The sequence below is a fragment of the Eubalaena glacialis genome, chromosome 13 (genome assembly GCF_028564815.1).
Source record: "Eubalaena glacialis isolate mEubGla1 chromosome 13, mEubGla1.1.hap2.+ XY, whole genome shotgun sequence".
In the NCBI taxonomy this organism is placed as follows: domain Eukaryota; kingdom Metazoa; phylum Chordata; class Mammalia; order Artiodactyla; family Balaenidae; genus Eubalaena; species Eubalaena glacialis.
The window spans coordinates 45,758,150-45,772,204 of NC_083728.1; positions in this window are offsets into that span (position 1 = coordinate 45,758,150).

A 14,055-nucleotide genomic window follows, 5' to 3' on the forward strand; every position below is an offset into this window, starting at 1 on the left:
AACACCACTGGAAAGTCCTGCAGTGATCCTTCATGCCACTCAGCTCATTGACATGCAATGAACCTACTACACATCCTTCGTCTACTCCAAACTTTCACAAGTTCCCCAATAAAGTCTGCCTCTTCTTCTAAAAGGTCCGCTCCTCCAGAGCAAGAAATATCATTATATGTGCAAGATATTGTGCAATGCCCCCAACCCCAGCACCTAGCATATTACCTGGCATTTTTTTGGAAAATCAATAAACATTTGATGAATGAAAGAAGACCTACCACACTTCTGAATCTCTCAGAGGATAATTCTCCATGCCCCACAAATAAAACGAAGAGATTAGTTACAACAATTTCACCTGTTCCTCTCCCATGGCAATCATCTCAATCTATCATCAACATCTTTCTATCCACCTTCCCAAAGTTAATTCTTTAATTTGCACTTTTCAAAAGCCTTAATCACTCCATTAATCATTCATTTTATCTTCTAAATTTTCAACTATTTATTCTCCAAAATCTCCTTCCTCTAAGTGTACGCACATACTCAACGTTCTCCTTGTAGAGAAAACCTCATTCGTTGCTTTATTCTGCTTTCTTTTCACAGTCATTTGTTTTCAGAGCAGTTGCTTCCTTTCCTCACCTCCCCTTAGACTTTCTACCCTCTGCAATATGACAAACATACTCAATATTCCAATTATGCCGAGAGACCTAGTTTCCTAGTTTCCAAGCCAAAAAGACATTTTTGAGCTCTGGGTTATTGGGCCTCTTCTTCCTTGGTTCTCTAATATTTCTACTTCTTCTTTATCCATTTACTCTGTGGGCTGCTTTATTTTTTCCAATTAAACACTGGTATTTTCCATATGTCCATCCTCAGCCCTTTTCTCTCCCTATACTCTATACCCTCATCCTGAATAACCTCATCTACAAATCTGACTGAATTTATACCTCCTAAAGCTAAATGCCCAGCACAGGTTTCTTCCTATAAAGATTTTAACCCTAACAAATCCAAAATTGAACTAATCATCTTATTGACCACATCCCAACCTGACGTATCATCCCACTGCACAAATCAGAAACACAAGAGTCACCCCAAACGCCTTCCTCACCCTCACCACTCATAATCACCCCCTTAATTCAGTCAGTGCAAACTCCTAATGCCTCCTCAATCAAGCATTTCCCAAAGCGAGCTTGAAAATGCTTCATATTTTATTTTTCTCTTGGGATATCAAAGAATCTGAGAATTCCTACAGTAAACAAGGTCTTTAATTTTGTGTAATCCAGCGTGTTCAAGTTTACAACCACCACTCCCATTGCTAACACTTATAGAAATTTCACAGAATTAAATGTTCCTGGAAACACAGTTTGAAAATGATTGGTTTTTGTCCCCCTTTCTCCACTGTCACTGTGTAATAGATACTGTTGGTACTCTGCCCAGATTCCAAAGGATGTTGTTACCAACATTGTGCCACCATTGCCCAGTTTCTGTGCTCTCGCCTCTAAAAACTCACACTTCTGACCTTCAGAGGATGGTCCTTGGGCGTGGACTGTTATTGTGCTCCTGGTCAGCACGAAGCAGACCCTAAGCCAAGGATTTGTGTGCTTCCCCTATAGAGAGATCCAGAGGTGTTTCAGAGTCCACGTCTCCTTCAGTATAGCTTCTAGCCAATGGCAAACGGGTATGTGATAGAGTGAGGTGTGATTTATGCTACAGATCTCATTTGGGGATTAAGCTGAGACTGAGCCCATTCCTGAGCACACATCCTTGTTTGGTTTTTTGCCTTCTCTGTTCTGCTTCCCATATTTCCTCATGCATTCTTTTGTGAGCAATGCCTTTGTAAATCACTTGCACACAAATCCTGGCTCAGGGTTTGCTTCCTGCCAAGCAGGGGCCAACAATTTATTGCAGGCTCTCTCCTTCTATGATGTAGACTACCTCCATATTCCATTCAATGGTCTCTCTGCCTTCAGCCTTCCCCTCTTCCATTTCCTCCAGGATAAAATCCTTATTCTGGCACCTTGGGCATCCACCATCTGACCCAGACCAGATCCTCCAGCTCCAGCTCCTCCTACATTTCCCAGTGAGCCTAACCTCTAGCTGTACCAAGCAACTACTGTTTCCCAAATATACAAAGGTCCATCGTGGCATCATAATATTGCACAAGCTGTGTCTCTTGTCAGAAGTGGCCTTTCTCAACTTTTCAAGTCAGCAAATTCATACTCTTCCTTCAGAAGTATTTCCAACATCCCAGTGACCATTTCTTTAATGCTGTCCTTTTGCAGTCTAGCTCTCTGCCCTTCACCTCTAATAATGTTTGTCCATTATCGTTTAACTGTTTAAATGTTGTCTGACTTCCTTTCTAATCTTGACCTTTCTGAAGGTCAATTTTTCTGAAGGAATGGATCTTGGTGGCTTTGACCACCAGAGAATCCCATTACATAACAGAAGGTTCTCAGTAAATTATCCGTTACAACCTAGAAATTACCTGTCTATTAATCAATGACTCCTGGGGTTGAGGCATTCTTGTCATAGGCATTGTGACCTAACTAATCTAAGAGAGCAATGTTATTTCTTTGTTGTCCCTGTCTTCCACGTTGCCGATCACAAATTATCTACGTCAAATCGCACACACAGACCACATCCCGATATGGAATATTTGATGTGTCAAATTGCTATCTGTAAGCTTGCTTGCCAAATTTATTCAGGCACTTTAAAGAAATTCAGCACCAACTTAGCTTTGTGTGAAATGATTAGATAATACATTTGTAGGCACTGAAGTCTTATGGGGTTGCACAGTTAAAGCATATTTACAAAAGAACAGCTGTGTTACAGGAGGAGGTTGGCGGTTCTTATTTTCTCTATTGAGGAGTGGATCTGGGATTTCAGTGCTGATAAGGACACCGTGGCCCTAGCTTCTGACCTAAAAGTATCTTTCTTTGTGGGCTTGCCAATGGCTCTACGAAGATAAACATTATGTGTCCATGTTCCTGGTGGCAGTTTCTTTAAAAAGCAAAATTAATAGTTTGCCCACTGCCCTCTGTCCTCAATTCCCACTACTTGGGATGACTTTGTATATAGATCTGCTAAGTCTTATAAGCCCCAAATGGGAAACTGGCACAATCTATTATTGCTTTAGCCTCATCTGTGACCGACACACTAGAAACGTCATCTGGCTTTTGTCTGGGACAGAATCCGCCAGGAGGTCTCTCCTCCTGGAGGCTTCCTGAGTTTGTCTGCAGATTGCTGATAACAAACAAGCAAACAAAATAAAGACCATTCTTCCATTAAATGACCAGGACATTCTAATTCCAATGCTGCCATAAAATATAGTTTATTTTTGTGGAAGTAAGTAAATGTTTGTTCATTAATGTTATATGTAATATGTACAAAGACCAACACTAAACACTTTTTTTGGAAGTAATGAAATGTGTCTTCCATTATTTTCCATCCCCATCATTTTTACTCTTTTTTATTTCTTCTCTCTATTCAATCTTCTCACCATGTAATAAACCACCCCCCAAATTTAGTGGCTTAAATTATTATTTCTCATAATTCGATGGGTTTAATGGGTGATTCTGCTAACCCAAACTGAATTTTCATGCACCTGTTGTGTGCTATGGGTTGTCCAGGAGACTTTGTTGATCTTGGCTGGGTTCTTTCATGTATCTGCAGCCTCAGTCAGGACATTTGGACAGATTTGACCTTGCTGTCTATGTCTCATACCCTTTCAGGCAAGACTGGCATGTTTCCATTATGAAGACGGAAGAGCAAAAGAGAGAACAGAAGTGTGCAAGGGCTCTTGAGGTCCAGGTTCAGAACTTGTTCCCAATCATTTCCACCATATTCCATTGGCCAAAGCAAGTTACAAGGCAGTCCAGAGTCCAGGGGTGGCCTAGAGACCCCTCCTCCCGATGGGAAGAACTGTATCACAGACAGAAGAACTGTCCACACTCACATCACAAAGAGTGTGGACACAGGAAAGGCATAGGGTTGGGGACATTTTTAAAAGCAGTCTCTCTCCTTAGCTTTTCGGGTGTGATATAACTTCAACATTTTCAGTTTACACCCTCCCATACATACCTTTTTGTCCTGAAAACCTGTGCTTGGGAAATCATCTGAGAAACATATTCACAGAGAGATGAATGCCTCTTAAAGATAAATGTGCTGTCTATATGGAAAATAATGCTAAAGGTCTACTTCACCCCCCAACATACACAAACAACATAGACTCTCTAAAATAAAGAGAATCATACGTAAGCAAGTAGTTCCAAGAAGCATTCTATGTGGCAAGGAGAAATTCTCAGTAAAAGTCTTTATATTATAGCAATAGTAATAATAACCAATTGTACAATAATAATGTCCATGTGCATTTATTGAGCAGTTGCTATGCGTCAAGCTTCGAGCCAAAATCTTTAACTCATGATCTCATTGCTTTGAGGAAGTTACTATTGGTATTATACCCATTTCATAGGTGAGGATATTGAGGCTTAGAAAGATTAAGTAATGTGTACCCTGTCCCCCAGTTATTTGATGGCTGTGCTGGGATTTGCGTCTGTGTTTGCCTATCACAAAGTGGATGCTCTTCACCATTGCATGCACCCACATCTGGCTTTATTTACAAATTGAGGGTAAAATTGATGCACCATTACTCTCTACCAGTAGTTCCCCACCTTAGCTGAAAACTGAAATCACCTGCTTTTAAAAAATACTGATGCTTTGGTCCTACCCCCAGATATGCTGGTAATTGTGCTGAACATGAGCATCTTAAAATCTCCCCCAGATGATTCTAATATGCATCTATACCCGTGCTAAGTGTGATCCATGGACCAGCAGGATCAACATCTAGTGATGTTATTAGAATGCAAATTCTCAGGCCCCTTCCCAGATCTGCTGATTCAGGATGTCTGGGGTGAGGCTCAGGAATCTGTGTTTATAAAATCCCTCCAGATGATTCTGATGCACATGACTGTTTGATAATTACCACTTAACATCTGTGATTCAACCTCTTGCATCAGAATCTCCTGGAGAGCTTGATACTGGAGATGCCTGGATCCTGCCCCAGAACTACTGAAACTGTATTTTCACAGAAGTCTCCAGACAATTCTGATGCACCCAGGATTGAAAACCACATCTTTATTCTAAGTAGACTGTCCTGCTTCATGTATTTCCAGTGTAGGGACATCAGGATCTGTTAAACTTACAGAGTTTTCTCCCTCTCACGAGAGACATAAACATAATGAATACAAATTTTTGTTCTAAAAGAAGAGTCTGGGGCTGAAATAAAGGATCACATTCTCTGGTAAGAATACAGCCTGATACTGCAGGATTCCAGAAATGACAGACTGATTGGTATCTCAGCTACAATTAGTAGGATATAATGTCAGAGGGATGGCTGAGCTGTGAGCAGTGGTATGAAGCCACACAAAGCCCCAGGACCCATAATGTGCATCCCAGCAGAAGCCTGACTGTAGCCATTATCCTATCCTTAGAAATAAATCAAATGTCCAAGCATAACTGAATTTAAGATTAAACTCAGAAGCTGATGCCCTGCATGGACATTGGATCTCCCAAGGCAAATAAGAAATCACATTTTATTTCTGCCCAAAATTGCCATTTTTGATCTCCATTGGCATATCTGAGAAATACTGGCCCATTAATAATTGGCCCCTTAGCTCTGGGTCCTAGAACAGAAGAAATTAGGTTTTGGAAGTATTTCTATTGCAGGTTATCTGGAAACTTTAAAAATACCTCCTTTAGTAACTTCTACTGAGAGTCCTCCAAGTAAGACAGAGAATCTGTATACATTTAGGGATCATACTTTTTTTTTTAAGATTTTTTTTGATGTGGACCATTTTTAAAGGCTTTACTGAATTTGCTACAATATTGCTTCTGTTTTAGGTTTTGGGTTTTTTTTTTTTTTTTTTTTTTTGGCTGCGAGGCATGTGGGCTCTTAACTCCCCAACCAGGGATCGAACCTGCACCCCCTGCAGTGGAAGGCAAAGTCTTAACCACGGGACCACCAGGGAAGTCCCAGGGATCATACTTTTTAAATAAGCTTTCTTTTCAATTAAAATGCCTTCCATTCTTTTGTTCTTCAATTAGTTTATAATCCAATAATAAGCGTTTACTGAGTGCTTACTGGCTAGAAAGTATGATACTAAATACCGTAGGTGATTTAAAATAACTTGTGCATAGTAGAACTTGCTACTCGAAGCATGAGTCCCAGACCAGCAGTTGCAGCATCTTCTGGGAACTTATTAGAAATGCAGATCCCAGGTCCCAACCCAGGCTGACTGAGTCCTCTTGGTAACATCTCCAGGGGACCTGTATAAACATTAGTGTTTGAGAAACACTGCAAATAGAAGACGTGGTCTTGTCTTCTCAAGGCAGTTGGAAAAGCACTACATACGTATATGAAAAGTTAAATAATATTAAAAAATTAGGGATGGACCAAAACATGGTCTTTGCCTTTGAGGATGTTAAAACTTAGAGGTAAATGAATGTGATAAGTTGAATAATTATCTTAGGCCAAGTTCCATAGAAGTAGAGTCTGAGAAAGAAAGTTGGTACACATGACTTATTGCGGGAGGGTTCTCGGGAGAAGGGGAGTGAGAGAGGCAGGATGGGCCAGGAGAAGGAGCTAAGGAAGGATGTGGGCCTAGCTGGAATCAGCCTTTTGTACTCTGTGAGAGAGTATCTGGCTGTGGGCTGCCCCTGGGTTGGGAGTAGAGGACATAAACTCTTGGCCAAATTGCTGAGAGCAATTCTGTAGAAAGGAGGGTAGCTGTGAGATATTAGCAGTCAACACTCACAGCAGCTGGGGCAGCAGGTGCCCTGGCCATTAATGGGATTCTGGACAGGGCACCAACAGCATCCACTGGAATGATATAAGATTAAAAAAAAAAACAAAACAGTACAAGGAATTAAAGGAATGGTCCCCTGCTGAAGTACATCACTTCCAGTATCTTTTAGGTGTTGAGAGGAAGAAACAGTCAGTGTGTCATCAGTGATCTGGAAAGATGTCACAGAGAAAATAGAGTTTAAACTGGACATTGGAGGACCCAGTCATCTTTCCCTTTCCAATAACTGCATTTGATTTTTCCTGAGGAACTCTCACCTCCTCCACTATCACCACATGTGGTTTATGATGGTGACTACACCTCTGACTTCAGGAAGGGCCATAAGACTCAGATCTACCCAGACAGGGCATCATATCCCCCTGGCCACAGGGACTGGTTCCGGCATGAGAACTTGATCAAAATCACAGATATGAGAGCTCCAACATTCAGCTGTTAGGGAGGAGAGCTCTCCTTCTTCTCCTGGTTTGTAGAGCCCAAGAAAAAGTCAGCTGAGAAAACAGAAAGACTGAAAGAGAGAAATTGAGGTTTGATTAAATGAAGCATGAAGGCTGACTCACCCCTAAGAATTCTCAGAATATGTGAACTAGTAAATTAATGTTCCTTTTTTTTTTTGGTTTAAGCCAATTTGAGCATAGTTTTCTATCTATTGCAATTAAAAGTATATTAGGATTTAGATGTGAATGCAGCTTTTCTTGCTTTTAATATTTCTTGTGGTCTTAACAAGATGAATTTCCCAGTTCCCTTTCTTTTCCTTACAAATCTTTCCCTTTTATTTATGTCACTGTAGAAACACTATTTTTAATTATGGTCTATGTTCATATCATTGCTAAAACCAAATTGAGAATGTTTTCTTACCAGTTACTTCAAAACTGCATGCTCTTTTTGAACCCACAAACTTTATAATAGATGAAAATAAGATGAAAACTAATATATATTAGGGAAAGGTGCTATTTCTTAATAGAATCTTGAGCAAAATGTGTCAATTTATTTCTTGACTTTGTAAATTAAAACAACATTTTAGAGAAAATATTTTAACCAATAACCTTGCTCAAGCTCTATTTTCAAATACTGATAGAAGTATTCTTACAAACAAACTGAAAATACATTAACTTTAAAAAGACAACTACTGAACAAAGCAGTTTAGTATTTTAAGACAGCATAAAAACTAGTTTATTACCAGTGTCAAAAAAATATGAAGCAATCATAAGTAACTTAAGGAAAAAAAACACTGAAAATAAAGAAATCTGAATTTTCAAAGAATCCCTAAGAAATAACTTAGGGTATGTATTTCTAAAGCTTGAGTGGATCTCTGAAATTACTTATGGCAAAGTTCCAGAATTGGTGAAAAAGCGATGTCATTGGTCAAGTGAATTTGCTTAGTTTTTTTCTATTTTATTTTTTTACTTTATTTCAGATTATACTACTCATAATAACTAACATCAGTTGAGTGCTCACCAAATACACACTTGACATATCATGTCTTTCTTAACCCTTATAACCATACCTAAGCCTTCATTGAGGAGATGAGGAATCTGGTGCAAAGTGTTTTTTGTTTGTTTTTGTTTTGTTTTGTTTTAACTTTCCCAAGAACACAGGATAAGTCTTAACCAACTCAAGCTTGAACTGGACACTGCTCCAAGTTCCTGAGAAACAACTCAGGCAAACATCTTATTGTTTAGGCTGCATGCAGCTTGGAGAACATGCAAGTTTTGGTAGCAACAATTAAAGTGAGCTTGATCAGTGAAGGCAGGTTACAGGTGCAATGGATCTAACCGATGATTACCCTTGGTTTCATTACCACATGAATATATATTATTCATAAAAAGAACAGCAAAACGACATTTGAGGTTATTGGGCAATACTGGATTCAACGGTCTTGATTTGTCCCTGAATGTGTACTCTGGCAATAAAATAAAGGCCCCTACTATGTATATAAATGACAGGATCCAAAAGCAGCATTATCCTGAAACCCCAGGCTCTACACGTCTTCTTGGAGTCTGTAATGGAAATCACTTATTTTTGCCAGCCTGCTCTCTCTTGTCTGGACAGCAGGGCCCTTACCTTCCACGTGGCAGAGCCCCTCCGTTTTCTTTGGGTTCTCTTGGTTGGCACTGTCTCTACCTAGGCCAGGCTAACTCAGCATCAGCCTCACCAACTGGCTAGAGAATAGGGCCATGAGCCAAAGCAGGCCAATGAAAGCCCTAACCAGGGCTTTTAATGGAGGTTCCAGGAAAGAGGGTCTTTCTTTTCCCTATGTTGGCGGGGAATAAGCCTCAAGCTGCTAGAGGGCATCCTTGCCATCATTTGAGGTGATTCTGCCAGAGAATAAATTCAACAGAGAAAAGAAACAGGACTGAGAGAAGAAAAGACTGTCACAGTGATCACTGTTTCTGAAGTTAAGCCGTTTTAGACTTTACATAAGCCAACACATATCCCTTTCTGTCTAAGCTTAGACTGACAAATGGTAGGCATTCCACTGGCATCTAATAACGGAAGGAGAATGCACTAAAAATACAAGGCAGCATATAATATCTGCATCAGCACATAGGGCAATTCGGAAAGAGTTTTCTAAAACTACTGTAAGGTGTACTTAAATTAAAAAAAAGAAGAAATGTTCTATGTGGAGGGTACGACATTAACAAATACATAGAGGCAGGAAGGTGTACCCAGAGCTCTGGGATACAGATGACTTCTCACCTGCCATGGTGACTTCATCTTGGAGAAGCTGGAAAAGATGATGGTGAAAGTCATGCCAAGTTATTTGCATGGATTATTTCACTGGGCTCTGTAACAATCCCATGAGTTCGTTACTATTATTGGCTCTGTTTTATAGATGAAGAAACAAAGACTGAGAAAAGAAAACATCTGTTCTACATGATTCAGTAATATAATAGGGTTAGGTTTGGAATCCAGTGATCTGTACATGGATTCTGAACTGGTAACCACCACAGTTACCACCACCCTATAAGATTAAGCAAAGCCCCCCTCCCCCGGACTTGAACCAAGAGCCATTGCTCTGAAGTCACTGGCGTTACATTATCTTCATGTTCTGTTGGACAATAGATCAGGGGCTGAGGTTGGAGATCAGTTGGAAGTCTGGTAGTCTGTAGACAAACAGTATTTTCTAGATTTCTAATTGTGAATTGTGGTAGTAGTTGATGTAAGCCAGACACGTCCAATTGCTGGAAAATATGGTAATTCTACTTCTAATTTTTTGAAGAACTGTCCTACTGTTGTCCATAGCAGCTACACAATTTTACATTTTCACCAACAGCGCCCAGGGGTTTAAATTTCTCCGTATCCTCACCAACGCTTGTTATTTTAGTTTTATTTGTTGTTGTTTTTTTTTTTAACAGTAGCCATCCTAACTGGTGTGAGTTGGTTCTGATTTGCATTTCCCTAAAGATCAGTGATGCTGAACATTTTTTCATGTTCTTATTGGCCATTTGTGTACCTTCTTTGGAGAAATGTCTATTCAAGTACTTTGGCTTTTTAAAAATCAGATTTGTTTTGTTGTTGTTAATAAACTTTATTTTTTAAGAAAAGTTTTAGCTTTCCAGAAAAACAAGCATGAGTAGAAAATACAGAGAGTTCCCACATACCCTCACCTCCCCTCCACCTAATTTCACCTATTATTAAAATCTTGCATTAATATGATCTATTTGTCACAATTGATCAGCCATTATTAACTAGATTTCATAGTTTACATTGGGGTTCATTTTTTGTGTTGTGCATTCTATGGGTTTTAATAAATGTATAATGACATGTTTCAACACTTACTGTATCATATAGGATAGTTTCACTGCCCTAAAATTTCTCTGTGCTCAGCCTATTCATCCCTCCCTCCCCCACACCCTTGGCAATCACTGATTTTTTTTTTTTTTTTTTTTTACTTTCTCCCAAGTTTTGCCTTTTTTACAGAATGTTGTATGGTTGAGATCCTACAGTTTGTGGCCTTTTCAGATTGGCTTCTTTCACTTAGCAACTTGTATTTAAGGTTCCTCCATCTCTATTCACAGTTTGATATCTTATTTCTTTTTTTAAATGAATAATATTCCATTGTATGTATATACCACAGTGTGTTTTCCGTTGTATCTGTCTTGGCAATTATGCATAAAGCTGCTATAAACATCCATGTGCAGGTTTTTATGTGGGCATAAGTTTTCAATTCATTTGAGTAATTACCAAGGTGTGCAATGGCTGGATCAAATGGTAAGAGTATGTTTAATTTTATAAGAAACTGCTAGACGATCTTCCGAAGTGGCTGTACTATTGTGCATTCCCACGAACAATGAATGAGAGTTCCTGTTGCTCCATATCCTCATCAGCACTTGATGTTGTCCATGTTTTGGATTTTAGCCGTTATGACAGGTATGTAGTGGTATCTCATTGTTGTTTTAATTTGCAATTTTTTAATGACATATGGTATTGAAGATATTTTCATATGTTTATTTTCCATTTGTTTATCTTCGATGAGGTGCCCAGATATTTTGCCTATTTTTAAATTGGGTTGTTTGCTTTCTTATTGATGAGTTTTAAGAGTTCTTTTTATATTTTAGATACAAGTCCTTTATCAAATATGTGTTTTGCAAATATTTTCTCTCCATCTGTGACTTGTCATTCATTCTCTGAACAGTGTCTTTCACAGAGCAAAAGTTTTTAATTTTAATAAAGTCCAACTTGACAGTTTTTTCTCTAATAGATTGTGTTTTTGTTATTGTGTCTAAAAGGCATCGCCAAACCTAAGGCCACCTAGATTTTCTCCTATGCTAGTTTCTAGGAATTTTATAATTTTTCATTTTACATTTAGGTCTACAATCCCTTTTGAGTTAATTTTTGTGTAAAGTGTAAGGCTTGTGTCTAGATTCTTTTTCCTTTCTTTTCTTTCTTTCTTTCTTTCTTTTTTTTTTTTTTTTATTTTGGCTTGTGGATGTCCAGTTGTTCCAGCACCATTTGTTGAAAAGCCTATCATTTCCCCTTTGAATTGCTCTTACTCCTTTTTCAAAGATCAGTTCACTATATTTGTGTGGGTCTATTTATGGTCTCTCTTTTCTGTCTCATTGGTATGTTTGTCTATTTTTCACCAATAACCCACCATCTTCTTTACTATAGCTTTATGGTAAGTCTTAAAGTTGGGAAATAGCAGTCATCTATTTATATTTTTAAACTCTAAATTTTGCATTTTTAAAAACATGTGTCTGTGAATCTTTACAAATGCACATTGTTGCCTTCAGAGCCTGCATAAGGCAACTGAGGTTACCACTCCCTTCTGTCTATCAGTACACCTCAATCTATCACCAGAGTGACAGGACCTGGGATCTCCAACCACTAGCTAGCTATTGACATCAACATCAATGCAGCAAGCACCTTCACCTCATTAAATGTTAACAAATCTTATAGAGCTTTCCACAGCCTTGGGACATCTCTGCGGCATAGAATGTGGTAACTGGAGGACACACAGATGATGTGGCCAGAGTAGAGGTAGATTGGTGGAGGCAGTAGCAGGCTGACCACCTGTCTTACTGCCTGTTGAGCCATGTTCAGAGCTGAGTTCCGGGATGGGACCTCTCAGCTAGGGGCTGCTATCAGGCTCTGACAGGCTGCCCATCCTCCAGCATCCTTCATTTTGCTCACTGACCCCAGCCTTCTCAATACTTATCAATTCCTCTATTCCCTTCTTAGGATGCCACAATCCTCCTTTTAGATCTCTGAAGTTGCATCCCTGAAAACTTTCCTCCTTTGACCCACAAAGACAGATTACACACACACAAACACACACACATACATTTCCCCCTCCTGCCACATGTGATGTAAAGAAATAGATTTTGTGTCCCAAAGTGAGTTGTCATCTCCGTCTAGAACACACTCAATAAAAAGAGAAATTTAACCTCTGACAGAACGTTGTCCCTGTTGCACACATTTTCATTTGCAAATAATCTGGATATAATCCACACTACATATGGTCTCTTTCATTTTCTCTGTCTCTTGAGTATACATTCCTGGCTGTAAGCAGCACTGGTCTTATATTGGTCTTTTCATTCAAATCCCTCCTCATCAAAACTTACACAAAAGGAAGAGCCAGGTGGTGAAATATGTACAGATGAATTATGTGAATTGTATGAATTTATATTATATGAATTATATGGTGACCATGCCTCAAAACAGCACGGTCTGATGATATGTTCTATCAAACAAGAAACTCAAGACTTTTGCCCCATCAGGCAATTACACACAAAGAAGAAGAGGTATTCTGTTCTCTTTGGAGGAGAGAATAGTAGTCAGTAGTTCTATCCCTCACCCAGGGTAACACTCCCAATTCGAACGTCATTCTGGATAAAACGCTCTATGTAAGATTCAACAGAGTCAACAGATTCAGTAGTAAGACAGAAAACGGGAGGAATTCTTTTCCATGATTACTAAATACCATAGAAATCCATGGTCTCTGTAAAGAAAGCTTTACAGCATAAGGATATGTTTCCTCAAAAAGAAGATGGACATGGTTTCCAGAGCAGTAGTCGGTTCATAACTCTAAATTACATACTCTAACTAAAGAAACATTTTCTCTCTTGTCATCACAATGAATAGAAACATTTTCATGCTTATTTTTTCTTAGAAAAATAGTCATGTGGGTGATGCACTATGTTTATTCATAACTGCTTGGTGTCAGTAGACATTCAAAAGGTATCCATCCCCAACTTGAAGCACTGACAATTTTCTACTTTTTTAGCTGCCGCTAGAATGTAAGATAGATAGCAAGATAAGGGGCATATCTTCAGCTCACGTTTTTTCAAGTAGCAATTAACTAGCTGGTGGATCCTTCCCTTTTCTTACTTCTCTTTTCACTTATCCGCAATTTGGCCGTTTCTTTTCTCATCATGTCAGAAGAGAGATACCGAGAGGTAATAAAATTCAGAGTCATCAGTTTGGCCACTTTTTAATATACCTGGTGAAAGGCTAGATAGGAATGGATTTTGAAGTTACTGACAAAAATTGGAGACTCACGAATATTCGTATTTTATTTGGGTCCATGTTCTCCTTCTGCCTTGGCTGATTCTTAACATGATTGTTAGGATGTACCTTGCATACATAAACATTCAATAACTATGAATGGAATGAATTAATATATAATGCTTGCGTTTGCCAAGCTAATGAAATGTGGCAATTGAAACATTTGAAATGTGGGGCTGAGGAGCTGAAGTTTTACTTAAAT